This window comes from Saccopteryx leptura, chromosome 2, assembly GCF_036850995.1.
Source record: "Saccopteryx leptura isolate mSacLep1 chromosome 2, mSacLep1_pri_phased_curated, whole genome shotgun sequence".
NCBI lineage: Eukaryota > Metazoa > Chordata > Mammalia > Chiroptera > Emballonuridae > Saccopteryx > Saccopteryx leptura.
In genome coordinates, this window is record NC_089504.1 from 270,895,329 (window position 1) to 270,911,940 (window position 16,612).

General features: G+C 43.7%; 1 long non-coding RNA gene across 2 annotated transcripts in view; it reads left to right on the forward strand.

Annotated features, from left to right (window-relative positions):
- Positions 1-16,321, forward strand: part of LOC136393427 (uncharacterized) — a 47,717-nt gene extending 31,396 nt beyond the window's left edge. For both annotated transcript variants that reach the window (XR_010749092.1, XR_010749090.1), the window contains exon 4: positions 16,279-16,321. This is a non-coding gene — a long non-coding RNA (uncharacterized lncRNA). The remainder of the gene's footprint in view (positions 1-16,278) is intronic.
- Positions 16,322-16,612: the final 291 nt, after the last annotated feature.

Genomic DNA, 16,612 nt, shown 5'->3' on the forward strand with positions numbered 1-16,612 from the left:
CCCTGTGCTAAGTGCTTTGTTTGCATAGGGAGTGATGACCTTGTGATGTTTGCCCCTGCTTCTCTCTGATTCTAATCACCAGGAAAACCCTTATGACCCAAGATCTCATTGGTGATCTGCTCTTCCCAAGAACACGATCACTATATGAAAAATTTAGACTCTAGTATAACAAAGACTTGAGCAGCCCTTTGGAGGCCATTGCAGCAGGATCTAACCACAGCTGAGATTCAATGTTCTTCTTTCACAAAGGGACAAAGAGTTGCCAGGTTTTTTGCCACAAGCTTCTGTGCCATGACAAAGCACTGCTTTGACCAGGGTAATGTGCCTGGGCTGAGACCACAGCAGACAGCTAGTCATGACAAACCAAAAATAGTGCCATAGTCTAAATCAAGACACATGGAGAATGACCACCCTGACTCACCCAGACCCATTTGTACATACTTTATTTTTGGATAACTTCTGTGGGGACCAAAAAGTGTTTCATTTACTTGTTTCTCTCTCCAAATAAAAGTACAAAGAAAGGAACCAATTCATGTGGTTTTGTTTAACTTTCCATTAATATTGCCACTAGTGTAGATGATGTGATTCCTCAGCTTCAGAAAGCCCACAGCTAACTGGTTGGGGTGATGTGTCTCTCTGAGCTGTCTTAACTGCCAGAAAGATCTTGGCTCACAATCTGTTGCATAAGGAAATTTTGCTCCCAGGAATGCATGTTTATCATTCCAAGATCTTTATTGCTACCCATGGTTACATAGCACAAGTAAATGAGAATGTCGTCGGGGCTTAGAATGTACAGTCGTAGAGAGCTTGTTTGTCTCATTTAGGCTTATTTCTTATTTAAGATTTGAGTTAAGTTTATGTATTCATAATTTACATTGTGAATCTCCTAAGAATCCTGGCAGATGTATTATTATCCTGATTCATAAGAGTGATTTCCATGAGCACACAGCATCTAGATTCTCCACCGTGATCTATGGCCCTCTGAGCTCAAATGCTATTGTTCTCCTTCCATTCACTACTTTTCAGCCTTCTCTTTGTTCTTGTAAAATACCAAGATCATCCTCACCTTAGGGCCTTTGAATTCACTATTTCCTCTGCTTGCAGTATTCTCTCTGTTATCTTTACATAGTAGCTGGTTTCTTGTTGTCACTTAGTTCTCTGTTCAAATATTCCTTAGAGAAGTCTTTGCTATCTAACTTGACTGAAATAACCCATCCCTATTGGCCACTCCCTAATACATACATAGCTTTATTTTATTATCTTTATAGCACTTATGAATATCTGAAAATATCTTGTTCACCTATTTGTTAATTTACTGTTTACCTTCTCTAGAACAAAAGCCCAATGAGAATAGAAGAATTCACTAGCATTTTCCTATTTTGTCACCTTTATTCTAGAGAGTTTATTTCTAAATGGTACAAAGCCTAATGTGTGCTCATCAGTTCTCTTGATAAAGTTTTATCAGTAAATATAATCCAAATGAGTCATGATTTACAAGTTTGGTGTGGCTGTGTATAATTGATCATATCACTGAACAGTTACCAAATCTCCACTCCACTTAGATTATATAATATAGCTCAGTCTGAGACAGTGATCCAATAAGAGCACAGATAAAATTTTAATATAAAGGAAAAGTTAAATGCAATAATTTAGGGTAGGCAAATACTTCTGAAAATAAAAATATCTAATTTAAATCAACAGCTATTATTATTTGTAGGGAAAAAACACTATAAGTAAAATGTCCATTGTTTTCATTTTAAAAAATTGACACCTGACCATGCGGGAGTCTGTCTGACTGCCTCCCCGTTTCCAGCTTCAGAAAAATACAAAAAAAAAGAAAAGAAAAGAAAAGGAAGAGAAACTGAGTTGAGGGCAAACTTTGGGACACACCTGTTTTCACTGAGGCACAAGAGACGCCAATGAAGACATAGAAGTCAGTCAGTCTGACTTGTGAGACAAATAGTATCCAGTCACTCCAAAGATGAAGGAAGAAGATTTTGCAGAAGGTAATCAACAGCTGCAGCAAGTTCATTAGGGAGCTTGATGAGGACAAAATTCAAAAAAAGGTTTTATATCTGGCAGTTAGAGTGAGCATTTCAGAGTTTGCATATGTGTGGAAGGATTGTGGGAAATTAAATCAGATTAAATGGACAAGGTATGAGACAAAGAGAGAAGGGACAGAAGACTCACTCAAGAAATTTGGTGGGAAAGGGACTGTTAAGTGAATAGCTTGCCCAAAGTTTTCAAGCTACATACCAGTTCAGTTTAGGTCTATCTGTCACATAGCATCCCTTGGTATGAAGGATAGGGCAAAAGTAGGTTTACAGTTGTGAGTACGTGAAACACAGTTTATTCTTCTATTATTAATTGTTGTATTATTTTCCATGCAAACAACTGTTGCCAGGCAATAGATAGTGGCTACAGCAGCAGCATGGACTGGAGGGGCTCTGTAGAAGGTGCAGAGCATAAATACAAGGGACAGCAGGGATGGAGAAACTACATACAAAGCAGCAAAGACCCACACAAAAAGCAGAGCCAGAAGGAGTCTGCTTGGTTCCATGACCCCCTGTTCTGTCCCTGGCACTGGGATTTGGTTAAGAGATGAGTCTGGGGGTGAGTTAGGTCTCTGCTTAATGGTGGGAGGAGTTATAGATGGCTTCTAAGCTGGAATAATGAGGGGTGTCCCTAAACTGAATCTTTTTTAAATATTTTTTAATTAATTTTAGAGAAGAGAGAGAGAATGGGGTAGGATCAGGAAGCATCATCTACCATATGTGCCTTGACCACGCAAACCCAGAGTTTTGAACCAGCAACCTCAGCATTCCAGGTTGATGCTTTATCCACTGTGCCACCACAGGTCAGGTCCTAAACTAAACTTTTTTATTATTATTATTCATTTGAGAGAGAGAGAGAGAGAGAGAGAGAGAGAGAGAGAGAGAGAGAGAAAGGGGGGAGGAGCAGAAAGCATCAACTCCCATATGTGCCTTGTGCCTTGACCAGACAAGTGCAGGGTTTTGAACCGGCGACCTCAGCATTCCAGGTTGACGCTTTATCCACTGCGCCACCACAGGTCAGGCCTAAACTAAACTTGAAGGTTGGTTTTCATGAGTCAGAGTGGGGAAGAAAAAGCAATCTTTAACCCGTAGGACACACTTGAAGGCAACACAAGCCTGAGAACTGCCTTCCTGTGGGCCAGTGAAATCTCACTGCCCACAGGGACTGGGCTGCAGTGGACGTGGAGAGTTTAGGGGTCAAATGAGATTACAAAAGTGATCCTGAAAGCCACTCACTGGCCATGGAGGTAGCTTCCTCTCCTGAAAGCCTGAAGAAAAAGTTTCTTTTCTGCTTGTTTTTTGTTTCTCCCCCATTATTTCTCTGAGCTGGAAGCAGAAATATGTTTCTGTGTCATGATCATACCACTGGTTAGGAAAAACCTTTCCTCCCAAATCAAGCATAAATAAATGCTCACAAGCTATGATATTCATGTGAAGGGCCATCTCAAGACTGGGCTATGCTGGGCCACTCACTTTTTTGGAATAGGAAGAAGGAAACACTCACCAGAGTCATCAGAATCAACCCACTCTTTCACCCACAAACTGCAAGACAGATGTAAACAGCCTCCCCAGATGCCTTGCCATCTTGTGTCATCTTGTCATGAGACCAGGGACTATGACCCTTGAAGACCCATGTGACTCCAAAATCTTTTCCTGCCATTTAGCCCCCATCATCACAGTTGTAGTTTCAAAGTTGGTTGGATTTTATCCTTCTTCATACCACTTGATATCAGATGCTTTTCTTTCTATTTTTTTATTGATTCAAGAGAGGGGGTAAGAGAGAGAGATTGATTTGTTGTTCCACTTATTTATGCATTCCTTGGTTGATTCTTGTGTGTGCCCTGACTGGGTATCAAACCCACAAACTTGGTGTATTGGGACAACACTCGAACCATCTGAGCTACCCAGCAGGGCCCAGACCCTTTTCGTAGAGTCACTTCATTTTTAATATTAGAATTAAACAAAGTGACCTCTAGGATCCCTTCCGAGTTTGAAGACATTAAAGGCTGTGGATTTGACTAGTGAACTAACTCTCTTAGGGGACACTATTAGCTTGTTTATTCCACTAGAAAAGTCTAAAGATACAGGGGAAATAAAACTCCCAAAGCTTCAGGAGGGCATGGTTGTAGGAAGAACTTTCTAGTGTTCTACCAAGGGCTCTTTCCTCAGCATGAAGCAGTAGGAAGCAGAGCCATCTGCTGAGAGTGAGGACTGCGGGTCTAGGCAGTAACAGAGGACTGAAGGGAGTTCCTTTCACCTTTGGTATTCCAGAATGACTATCAAATTAAACGTAATACTTTGTACATCTTTGATTGAAATTTATCAATAAATACAAATTTTTAGGAAAGTCCTGAGGGCTTGAAAACTGTGAAATTGGTATGAGATAATCCCTGAAGAATGGCAAAAAATGCAGTCACTCAACAAGTTTTTAATATCCATAAGATGGATATGCCAACAGCTGTTGTCTAGAAAATCATTGACTGTCCCACTGAAGATGCCATGTTAATGATTTTGAAAAAATCTACATGACTTTTTCTGTTTTCCATCTTGCTTAGGTAAATAGCTTTTGGAATTTCTCTGGGATCATTTGGGAGTTTTAGTGTATAAAATCAAGGATGAATATAGGAAAAGACCTAATGTCTGGGAGCAAAAACAATATAGTCTCCTTAGGCATCTCAGCATAATCATCTCAGCTGGTGTCTGAAGAAGGGACTAGCTAGGTATGTGTGTATTTCTGGTCTTCAATCTTACCTAACAATTTATGTCGAAGGTAAGAGCAAATGGCTCAATTGTGTTATGCCAGAAACGTTCAACCTTTTCATTTCATGGCACATATAAACTAATTACTAAAAGTCTGCAACACACACAAAATATATATATTGCTGATATGACAAAAAAGTAGCTATAATTTTGATTTGCTCACATCAGATGGCTATGGTTGTATTGGCTGTTGTCAATTTTTTATTTGACCGTCCAAGAGAAAAGTGGTCAGTGACCCTAACTAAATAGTCAGATATTTCATGTTTTGAAAATTCTTATGGCACACCAGTTGAAAATTGCTGGTGTTATCCTGATAAGCACCCTGGAGGTGGCTACAAAGAAAGGTGTTTTTTGGCATCATTGTTTCTGGCAGGTATAGGCTTGTGGCTCAGGTGGGCAGGTTGCTGTGGATGAGTTGAATGGTGCACTTTGTTCAAATTGGCCACTGTTCCCAAGTAGAGTCTAGATTCCCTTAGCAGAGCCGTGGTACTTCCTTTTTTTTCTCTTCTTCATTCTCTTTTAAGTGTACAATAAAATATTTGACCATAGTCAGCCATAATATAACGACTCAGAGCTCTTAGTCACTGTGTTACGGGTTCCTCACAGAGCCCCCTGTCTTAGGGAGGAAGCAGGACCAGGCAGAGGGCCATGCGTGCACGAGAGAGAAAGCTCACACACACACACATGTGGGTAGGCCTTCAGCCCTCTGCCCTACTCCAACTGCTGCTGACCTTATGTTATTTTCTCCCCCAAACTGGTGCTTGGCATTTACTTCAATTCAATTTCACCTGAATAAAAAGTTTAATAGAGGGGAACCCTACTTCTAGACATGAGAACTTGAACTTTTCATGCAGTTCAGAACCAGAATATAAGAACCCATGGAGATGTGGCAGGGAACAGGTTTTCTCTGAGCAAAGCTTTTCCTGTTCTCTTAAAAGAAGATGGTTCTTGAGTTTTCTCTGGAGTCCTGGGGTTTCACCTCACCGCCTGCTTCAGTATGAGCTTGATACATCCACAGTAATGAATTTGGAGAGATTATCAAATTTCTCAGATACTCAGTGTCCACCATGTGGAGGGGGAGTAATGTCACTCCTCTTGGGGCATCAGAATCATGAGCTCAGGCTGACACAGGGCTTCACAGGCATTCACCTCTTTGTCAGCTCTTACCCGAGCTGCTGAAAGCACTCTTTCTCCTGAAGCATTCTCGGGAATGCGAGTGCAGAGTGACACATTGTCTCAGTACCATGAGGAATACGGTTAATGGGAAATGACTCCAGTTGACTGCATCTGCTAGTAATCCTGTGATGCCATCGCAAAACAAAAAGCACATGACTACTCGTAAGCCTGCTGTACCTGGAGAAATTGGATTTGGCCCAGGAAATCAGGCCGTAAAGCTAATCACTGTGATCCAATAACGTGGCCCTGCGGAGTAGCATCATCAGTCCTGAGACACAGAGAGGAGGAGGGAGGGCGAGGAGGGAGGCTGATCGCTCTGGGAGGCAGATCACCCGCTCTCCAGACACGCCAATGAAAAATTCATAAGGAGATGTTTTATAGCCAATGTCTAATACCACTGCTGGGCACAAGCTGATCTGAGCCAATCAATAGTATTCATCATCCTGAAAGGCACTAGTGATTGCATGTTTATGAGAACTGGGAGCTTTTTCTAGCCAAGGCCAGAGTCTGGTTACTTGGTATGTGTACCCTTAAAAATATAAAGCTTCTTTTGGAAATGGAAGCCAAAGACCTGTATAATTTAAAAACAAATTTTATTTGTAAAATTTTTAAAAATTATGCAGGGGACTCTTCAATTATGGGAGGGGAATGTTTGAATTTTTTAAAAGTCAACTCACAGATTAGTTTTTAAATTGAAGCTACTTTTTGGTTTCATTGTTTGGTGGTCATTCTATATGATTTCCTTTTTAGTTAATTCCAGACATGTTTTATAACACTTTAGCATCCATGTCAAACTCCTCCAGATACAAACTGGAATTTATGAGAATGCAATCATAAAAAGAAAAATACATGGAGTCAACTTGATCATTCTATATCACTAAGTTCCAGCTTGGTTTGATTTTAGAAAAAACTTTGAAAGATCGCAGAAACTTCACCTTGAGTTTGAGGCTTTGCTTTCTCCACAGGCAATGATTTCAGGGCAGAGGGAGGCAGAAACAGCAAGATGAGCCGCCAGGGGTTCTGTGCTCAGAGATCTGCTGAGGATTTCAGGGGAACCCCCCCCCCCACCTCAGCTTGACTAGATAGGAAAGCTCTGAGGAGGCAAGTGCTTCCGTGTGTGTGTGTGTGTGTGTGTGTGTGTGTGTGTGTGTGGCGCAAAATGAGAGCTTTCCCTGAGGTCTTTAGAGTCTATTGAATGACTGCTCTCCTGCTTTCACAAAAATTGTTATGAACAGATGAATTCCACATCAGAAGTTCACAAATGAAGTTTGAAAAGCCAGCTTGTGAAGTAGGAGGGCAGGAAGCAGGTCAGAATGGGATAAGGAGTTTCATCCTCTCCCCGAAATGGTGTCAGAAAGAAGCTATACCCTTGCATCTTTATAAACAAAGATTTCTTCTAATGACTGTAAAAGATCATTGTGTTTGAAAAATAAAGACAGAAAAGTAAAAAGTAAGAAAATAAAGATCATTCATAAGCCTACTGTCCTGAAAGCCCACCTAACAAGATGGTATATTTTCTTCCACATTGATACAAAATTAGAATCTTAGTGTATATAGTTTTGGTAGGTTTAAAAAATTTTTTTTATGAAAGTTTATTTGAGCCAAACCAAGAACATTTGCAGGGGAGCAGATCTCAAATGTTTACCTTAGTGTAGATAGTTTTATAATATATCCTTAGTTTTCAATGTATATTTATTTTGCAATTAATTTCATGTGTCAAAATATTCAGATGTGATATTTTATTGCTCAGTTTATTGTCTGTCAAAAGAATGTGTCATTATATGCCATTCCTCTAATGACTGATGGGCCATGCATTTTCAAGCCCCAAGACTTTGTTCACGTAGGCATATAGCCCTTCCACCTCTGTTCATTGAACTCTTACTTGGCTGTTGAGGTTCCGAGGTCACCTGCACTGAAGCCTGCCCATTTCCCTGGTTGCAGGAATCACTTGTGGGAAGCGGAGTGGTAGAGTGAGGGGAGTTTGGGCTTCGCAGGCTGACAAGCCTGGGGAAGCACCAGCTGTGTGGTCTTAGGAAACTTATTAACTAAGTCTCCTCACCTATAAAATGGGGGCAATACTGCCTTTCCTTGAATGTTAATATAATGGTCGAAGAAAATAATCTATGGGTTAGTTTCTTCCCGTCTGCCCTTTTTGGTTTTCTGACTTCTCCCAAGAGCAGCTATAGAGTAGTAGTTAAGAGCTTGAGTGAGCTCAAGCAAGTAACCTAGGCTCTCTGTGCCTCAATTTCTTCTTCTGTATTATGGGCATAGTAGTACCCATGTCTGCATTTATAGATTTTAGGGAAGATTAATCCGATGATCAACATAAGGCACTTGGTGCCCAGCACAAGTAGGAGCATAGTAAATGTTGGTCCTTTTTCTGTGATCTTATAGGATCTCTCACGATGTCACTTTGTTGTCCTACCAGCCTAAGAGTTCCTCTGTGGCCTCACAGTGGACAATAAGTCACCCCTGTTGGCTGCCCCTTGGAGTCACTGTCTAGTGAACCTCCGAGTAACCTAGGGCTGGGCCCTGCCTCGCTGGTGGCCATATCCTGTGGAAGCTCTGGTCACCCCAGCATCCTCAGCACCTGCTTAACGGGTACTGGGAACGGAAGAGCCCTTCAGAGTGAGTCTCCTGAGGTGGAGACCCCTTAATCGCTGCTCAGCATCCGGTTTCAGCCAGCGGAAAGAAAACTTGGCTATGAGAGAACTCCCTGAGAACTGGTGAGTTAGGTCTCAGGAAAGGGCCTGAGGGAGAGAGAGCCTAAGGGCAAGAGGCCTTCATGCCCCCACCCCTTTTTCGGGTCTGATCCTGTTGGCGGGAAGGTCTCTTTCTGACAGAAAGTGGTAATATCCTGGCTCTGCTGCCACCAGGCAGGATCACAGTGAGAAGGGCGGATTCACTCAGAAACCAGGGTGTGGTAGTGATCTTGGAGGGTGTCTGTGCAGGCGCCATGATATTCTCCTGTTGTTTCTCAAAGCATGGTCCCTGGCCCAGCAGCAGCAGCAGCAGCTGGGAATGCATTAGAAATGCAGACACATAGACATAGACAACAGGGGGTGGTTACCAGAGGGCCGGGGGCTTGGGAAGGCAGTACAGGGAGACAGGGTCAAATGTATGGTGATGGAAGGAGATTTGACTTTGGGAGGTGAACACACAATGCAGTATACAGATTATATATTATAGAATTATACACTTGAAACCTAAATAATTTTATTAACCAATGTCACCCCAATACATTTAATAAAAAATCTTTTAAAAGAAATGTACATTCTATATTATTTCTCAAACCTGTTCAGTCTAAAACTTGGGGGCCAACTTCCCAGCAACTGCAGTGTGAATGAGCCCTGCAGTGATTCATATGCAGTCTTACGTGTGAGGCCCACTGCCCACAGGAACTGATGGGGTGGGGGGGGGAAGAGGAAGTTCAACACAATTCCTCTCTCCCAGACCCTCTCTAACGACTGGCTGTGTTCCTGCCTGACATTCTTATCACCATTTCTTTTATTTATTTGAGCTGGTTTCAGTAGATTTCTGAACTAATGAGTAATAAAGCAGGGGTCCTCCAAGGAAAAACTGTAAGAGAAGTGAGGCTTTGAGGTGCCCATGACCCCTGCTTCCGAATCTCCTCCTTTGGATACCCCAAAGTCCCTGCTCAGGAAGCCTGGTGATAGCTAATGGCCCCCATTCCTCCTTTCTCAGCAGAGACAGACCATGCCAAAGTGATTTGTTACCCCGTGCCCCCCAAAATCAGATATGTGCATATGTACAAACATGTTCATCTCATATTATTTATATAGGACAAAAGGGAGTAGGAAACAATACAAATAACTAAGATTATAGGTCAAACAATTATGGCACACCCACATAATGGAATACTGTGCAGCCAGTTAAAATAACATTTTCATAAAACACTTGGTGTCAAGAGGGGAATGGTATCAGTTAATGTTAAGTGGTAAAAGATGGATACAAAGTAGTATGCACAGAATAAATCCACACATGTGCACAGGATAAATCTAGAGGAAGACATAAAATGTTAGCAGTGGTTATCATGTCTGGGTAACAGTATCATAGAGTGTGTTTATTTTTTTCTGTATACTTTTGGTATTTTCTAATTTTCTTTATACTTTTCTGTACTTTTCAATTTTCCACAATGAGCATGTATTATTTATTTCACAAATAGAAAAATAATTCAATAATGCATAAACTTGGGTTGGTTGTTTTACCCCTTCAAGTCTCAGTTTCTTGTGTGATTATTGACAGCTCCTACCCTGCCCCCCCAAAAAAAAGCTGTTCTTGTTTCATCTCTACTGTCACCATATCCAGAATCAAGTGGGTCTGGTGGCTGTATCCGATTTTTCTCAGCCTCTGACCACCTTAGTTATTTTAAAACTTGATTTCTTTTTGAGAAGGAGAGAGATCGATTTGTTGTCCCCCTTATTTATGCATTCATTGGTTGATTCCTGTATGTGCCCTGACCGGGAATGCAATCCACAGTCTTGGCATGTAGAGATGACACTCTAACCAACTGAGCTACTAGCCAAGGAATAAATATTTGTTGAGTGAAGGAATAAATGAAGCTTCATTGTAGTCTCTGGTAATCATAACCAGAGGGTGCCACCAGGCCAGGGGTCTGGGCACAGACAAGCTTGCAGGTCAAGGGGATTGGGGAGAGAGATGGTGTAGAGACATGGTGCAGAACAGTGAGGAATGCAGGGGCCTTAGAGGCCAACCCAGGTTTGAACCCACCTCTCCCACTACCCAGTTCGGTAATCAGGCAGTTAACTTAACCTTCCTGGGCCTCATTTCTTGCCCACCTACCTAGAAATAACTGTAACCCCCCCCTGCCCCCTGCCACTTTGTAAGGGTTTATTTTCTGATGCTTCCTGGGGTAATCTAAGGCATGTGAAGAACAGATACAGATCTGCTCCATGGCTCCGCAGCAGACTGGCAGATTAAGGCCCAGCTGTACTGGGACCTGGGCCAGTGCCAGTGGGAGGTAGGGCATGCGGCCGCTCGCCCGGGAACCGGGCAGGTTGCTGGCATCCAGCACCAGCACTGGTTGGCAGCGAAGCCTTCAGCCTCTGCACTGCCTGGCTCAGAGGCTGGCAGGCCCGGCCTGGGGGTAGATCCAGCAACTGAGAAGCAGAGCGTCTGGGAAGCTGGGAAGTGAAGAAGGTGGCTGGCCTCAGGGGCCTAAAGGATAGGAAACAAGGGTAAGGTGAGGCTTGGGCACCCAACATGATCCTCAGACAGAGGATAGGGGTTTGGTCGTCTCTTTCTCAAGGGCAGGCTTGAAACCTTATTTAGAGCTCATGTCTCCATGAGGCGTTTTTCCAGCTCTTTGCTGGGTGTGCTCCGCAGTCACTCAGACCTCCTATGTACACACTGGTGTCTAAATGGCTCCCTAATGCCATAGCATGACCACAAGACCCCAAAGCCAGGTTATCTTCAGAGATGGGAGGTAGTCACCCCTACACACACATCCCTCCTTTCATACCCATTGGCTCTTCTTCCTGGAGCTTTCTTGTTGCCAAGCCCTGTCCTCACATCTTGGGTTCATCCTTACTTGGAAGGTGCATTGTGTTCATTCCACCAACCTCGTCATTCCCACCTGAGTCTTGGGTAAGATTTGCCAGCACGGCACTTCTCACTCTCTCATGGATGGCTGCCTTCTGACATAGTCACCTCTGTCTGTGTCAGCCCATACCAGATAGTGAGCTTACTGGCGTGGGCATTGGGTCTTATTTTCATTCTGCCCTTTGCAGATCCAACCAGAGTGCTGGTAACATGGCAGGTGCTCAACACTGGCTGAGTATAATGAGGAGGGGGTGGTGGGGAGACACTGTGGATGAGCCCATAGCCTTTCCTCACCTTCTGCTCTTCAACTGTGGGCTTGGTAACAAATACTCAATGCTCCCAGCTACTCTCACAGCTGAGAGTGGCCATTGGAAATAGTTCTGGGCAGTGAGGTGTAAGTACAAGTCTTCCAGAAAAGACAGACCTATTTAAGAGAAAGCCTTTGACCCTCTTACCCTTTTCTTTACTTCCTACCTGGAATGCAGATGTGATGCCTGGAGATGTAGAAGCCATCTTGAAAGTGTGAGACAAGAAACAGAATGATTAAGGGAGGAAAGGAAGTACCAGGCCCATGATGGCATCATTGATGACCATTATGCTAGGCTGGCCAACTTCTGGATTTCGTCGAGACTGAGGGGTTTCCTGGAACTTGTGGGGGTTTCCTGAAATGCTGGACTTTTGAAGCTAAACCAAGAATTGTCCCGGGCAAACCTGGATCCTATCCTAGGGTTGGTCACCTTATCCTTACCAGGACTGCTTATTTCCAGAGACTTTTTATTATACAATGAGAAAATGAGCCCCTACTTATCTCAGACATTGTCATCAGGTTTTTCTGTTGTGGTCAAAAACATTCCTGTGAATTCAGTGGAATCTCTAAGATTCAACAAACAGACATCTAGAGAGTTGCAGGCCATCTGTGTTAGCTGCCTTCACAGAAGTTACCCAGTGGAGTCTCATGATGATTCTTCCTGGTAGGTTTTGTGATGTCTGTTTTACAGATGAAAAAACAGGCATGAAGGACTTTAACACAACATGAATGTAAGTCCTGGGCATTTACGCCATGCCCTTTCCCCCAGAGCCGCTCTAGCTCACTTTCCTTCGACTCAGTATGTGATCATTTAATGTTATTCTAGGAATGGGCATTGTGCTTCTCAAATGAATGAAGCCACTGTGAGATGCGGTTATTGCCTTTCTTTATGATTTTTTGGGGACAAGTCAAAAAGTTCTGTGATAACACTTGTTTCTCCATCACTACTGTAAAATGAAAAAGACAGAATTGGTTTGCCTAGAATTGGTTTGTTGAATGATTCAAAAGATGCAAAAGAGAATGTAGTACAAAGTCTCCTTTTCACTCCTGTTGCTTTATAGGTGAATGTTAGGAGAACTTTCATTAATTTTAAATTGATGGTTTTGAGTGTAGATGATAATGATAGCCCCTTAAATTTGTATTCAGCTTTTGAGATTACAAAATACTTTCAAAGACAGTCTCATTTTCTCTGCCCAGCTGGTTTGGGAAGTTTTCTTCAGACCTCCTTCGTAGTCACGGATCTTTCTCCCATCCCACCTCCATCCCCTAAGACCAAGACTGCCCTCAGTGTGCCTTGCAGTTTGTAGGCTCTGTGTCTGAGACCAAGGCCGCATTCTGGCTGGTGCTGAGTCTCCTGGGGTCTCCTGGGTACAGCTGTAAGCTCTTTATGTGTGTGTGTTTTTTTAACTTATTGAATTTCAGAGAGAGAGAGAAAGAGAGGAAGGGAGAGAAACATCAATTTGTTGTTCCACTTATTTATGCATTCATTGCTTGATTCTTATATGTGCCCCAACCAGGGATCGAACCCGTGACCTTGGTGTTATCAGGACGGTGCTCTAACTAACTGAGCTACCTGGCCGGGGTTCTTTATGTTTTCTTGGTATCACTCAAGATGCAAGAGCAGGCCTTTATAGGAAGATGCTGCTGATGGACCTGCTGACCTGCTCTTATGTGTATGTAGCATGGAAAAGCCTCTTCAAAAAGTGTACCTGATTCATTTTTCTCTGATCATTTGCATAGTTATTGACACTTTGTCCCCTAGAAATAATGTTCCTGAAGAGTCTGCAGTAACATGAATGGATATTGTTTCATACTATACCTATATATATAATAAAGACTGAGAACAAAGCTTATGCAGAGTAAGATTTCTGGAAATAATGCATTATTTCCCCTCTCTCAGCCCCATTGTACCTCTGCCCCCAGATTCCCTCTTCTCATCTGGGACCCACCCCATTTCCTAAGCCAGATTCCTTGGCATCCTCATCCTGACCCCTCCTATATGCCCAGCACCACACCATCAGGTTCCTGCTGATCCTGGCAGTCACTGAGTCTGTCTGTCCTTTCCACCTCCTCAGCACCCTCAAATCTCTCTGCATGCCTCCTCCCCACAGACCACCTCCTAGCTCATACCCCCAGGCCCCCCAATCTCATACTCCCTAACACTGATCTGCGGCTGCTCAGTCTTGCTCTGCCTTGATCCATCCTCACAGTTCAGTTGGGGCCCTCTCTCTTTAAACAAAGAAAGAAAATTATAATCTTGTCGCACACCTTGCTTAAAGGTTTCATTGTGTCCAGTGTCCACTGGAAACAGTTAATTCCCTTCCTGGCCTGCCTTCTGCTCAGTTCTCCAGCCTCCTCTTGTCCTTCCAGACTCTGCCCATTGTGCGAGGGCTGCTGCCGGACCCTCACCTCACACCCTCACGCTCTCTGGTCTCCGGGCTTGTACAGCGGCTCTGCACACTTTGCACCTTGCCCTGGGTTCACTCTGCTGATTCTTCCACTCTCAGCCTCACTAACGAAATAAAGTTGAAATAAAAACATCAACCTAGTGAGCTGAAGAGTGATGATGCATTTCATCATCATGTATTGATAACTCAGTCAATCCATTACTCAGTCATCAAAGGATCATTAATTCTGCTCAGATTTATTGGCCATAGTACATCTAATGGCCCAAGACATCACTGGTTCTAGGTGTGAGCCCTTATGTCCTGTAGCAGGACTCTCTTTTTGCAGATTCTCCCATTCAGTCTGCATTTCCACCTTTCATTTGTATTTGTTCAACAAATGACTGTGTAAAAATTAGCAGAAGAGAGTATCTGTTCTCAGGGGTCATGATGTGGTCAGGGACAGAGGCTTACAAAGACATCATCCTGCCACATGATGGGAGCCACTAGGGGGAAGACAGCACTGTGGGGGGCCAGAGTCCCTTACATAATACAAATGAGACGAACTGACAAGTGTTAACAGGTAGATGGAGCGTGAGAGATAGGGGACAAGGAAGCAAGGGGAGAGATTCCTTCCAGAAGAGGACAGAGCAGGTAGAAATGCTCAGATGTGTTAACACGTGGCTGTCCTAGGACCCAGGTAATGCGTGGAGTGGCACAGATGTGCTGGGAACTGTGCATCCCCACCCTGCCTGCTGCTGGTACTCATCCTCCATCGAAATGGAAACCCTCTCTCCTTCCTCCCCCTGCAACTTCTATCCATTCTGAAGACCTGCTACAGGACTACCTCCTCAGGAAGCCTTCTTGAACTATGTATAAAACATAGTGGGCACTGAATCTCATTCTGTTTAGTACATTGCCCTTCAAAGATTTCATAACAAATCTCACTTCCCTATCAAATTGTAAACTCCGTGAAAGTGGAGTCTATGATTTACACTGATTCTTAAATTCCTCTGGGCTCCAATCTAGTGCTGGTCCCTGAACACTCTCCAAGATAACACTAGCCACACCAGAACTCTTCAAAAGGCACAGTCCTAGGCAATGCCCAGGCCCCTAACCTCAAGCAATGATTGGCAAGCCTCTATACCTACCTTCTGGCTTCAGACAACACCTGCTACGATATTGGATCATAGGATTTTGGTGAGGGTTGATTAGATGAAGAAGAGATAAGTATTAATGTTACAAGGAATTTAAAGGGATTTCCAATCCAAAACTCTAATCAACCTTTGAATTTACTGTTAATTAACTTCTTACTCATAGAAAGTAAAAAAAATAATAATAAATTGCCATATGTTAAGTCTTAAACTTGGAGGTAGGAGAACCAAGTCTTTGTTCCGTCTCTACCTTGTGTGACCTTGGACAAGTCATCTGTGCACTCTTAAGCTTCAGTTTCCCTCATCTTTAAAATGGGAATAATCATATCTCACAGGGTTGTAAGGTATTGTAAAGATTAACTGTGGCAATGGGTATGAACTTGATTGGTAATATGTTAAGTGTCACTTAAAAATCAGAGCACTTTCGGCCCTGGACGGTTGGCTCAGTGGTAGAGCGTCGGCCTGGCGTGCAGAAGTCCCGGGTTCGATTCCCGGCCAGGGCACACAGGAGAGGCGCCCATCTGCTTCTCCACCCCTCCCCCTCTCCTTCCTCTCTGTCTCTTTCTTCCCCTCCCGCAGCCGAGGCTCCATTGGAGCAAAAGATGGCCCGGGAACTAGGGATGGCTCCTTGGCCTCTGCCCCAGGCGCTAGAGTGGCTCTGGTCGCGACAGAGCCATGCCCCGGATGAGCAGAGCATCACCCCCTGGTGGGCGTGCCAGGTGGATCCCGGTCGGGCGCATGCGGGAGTCTGTCTGACTGCCTCCCCGTTTCCAGCTTCAGAAAAATACAAAAAAAAAAAAAAAAATAAAAAATCAGAGCACTTTCATCTTTATTGTACTCTTCCCTCTGTTTTAATCTAGGATTCAAAATCCAGACACGAGCTCTCCATGGGAAGGAAAGTGAACTGTGCTCCATTTAAGGGGAGAGTGTGCATCATCTCATACCCAGGAGAGGTACCATAACCACCTTCTCAGGTGACTGTAGACGTTGAAGCAGTCATGTCTGCCTTCCTCTGGGTCACAGGTCCTCGGGACATGTGTGAGCCACACCCTACCAGGAGCCCTCCCACGCTTAGCACCTCAGTGGAGAAGCACTGCTGGGGTTGCTCAGGCTCCGCTCTTGGGACATTCGCTTCTCCCAGAGAGAATTCCGTAGTCTGGGTGGTCTTCCTCAGCAAGTGCTGCTCAGGTTCAT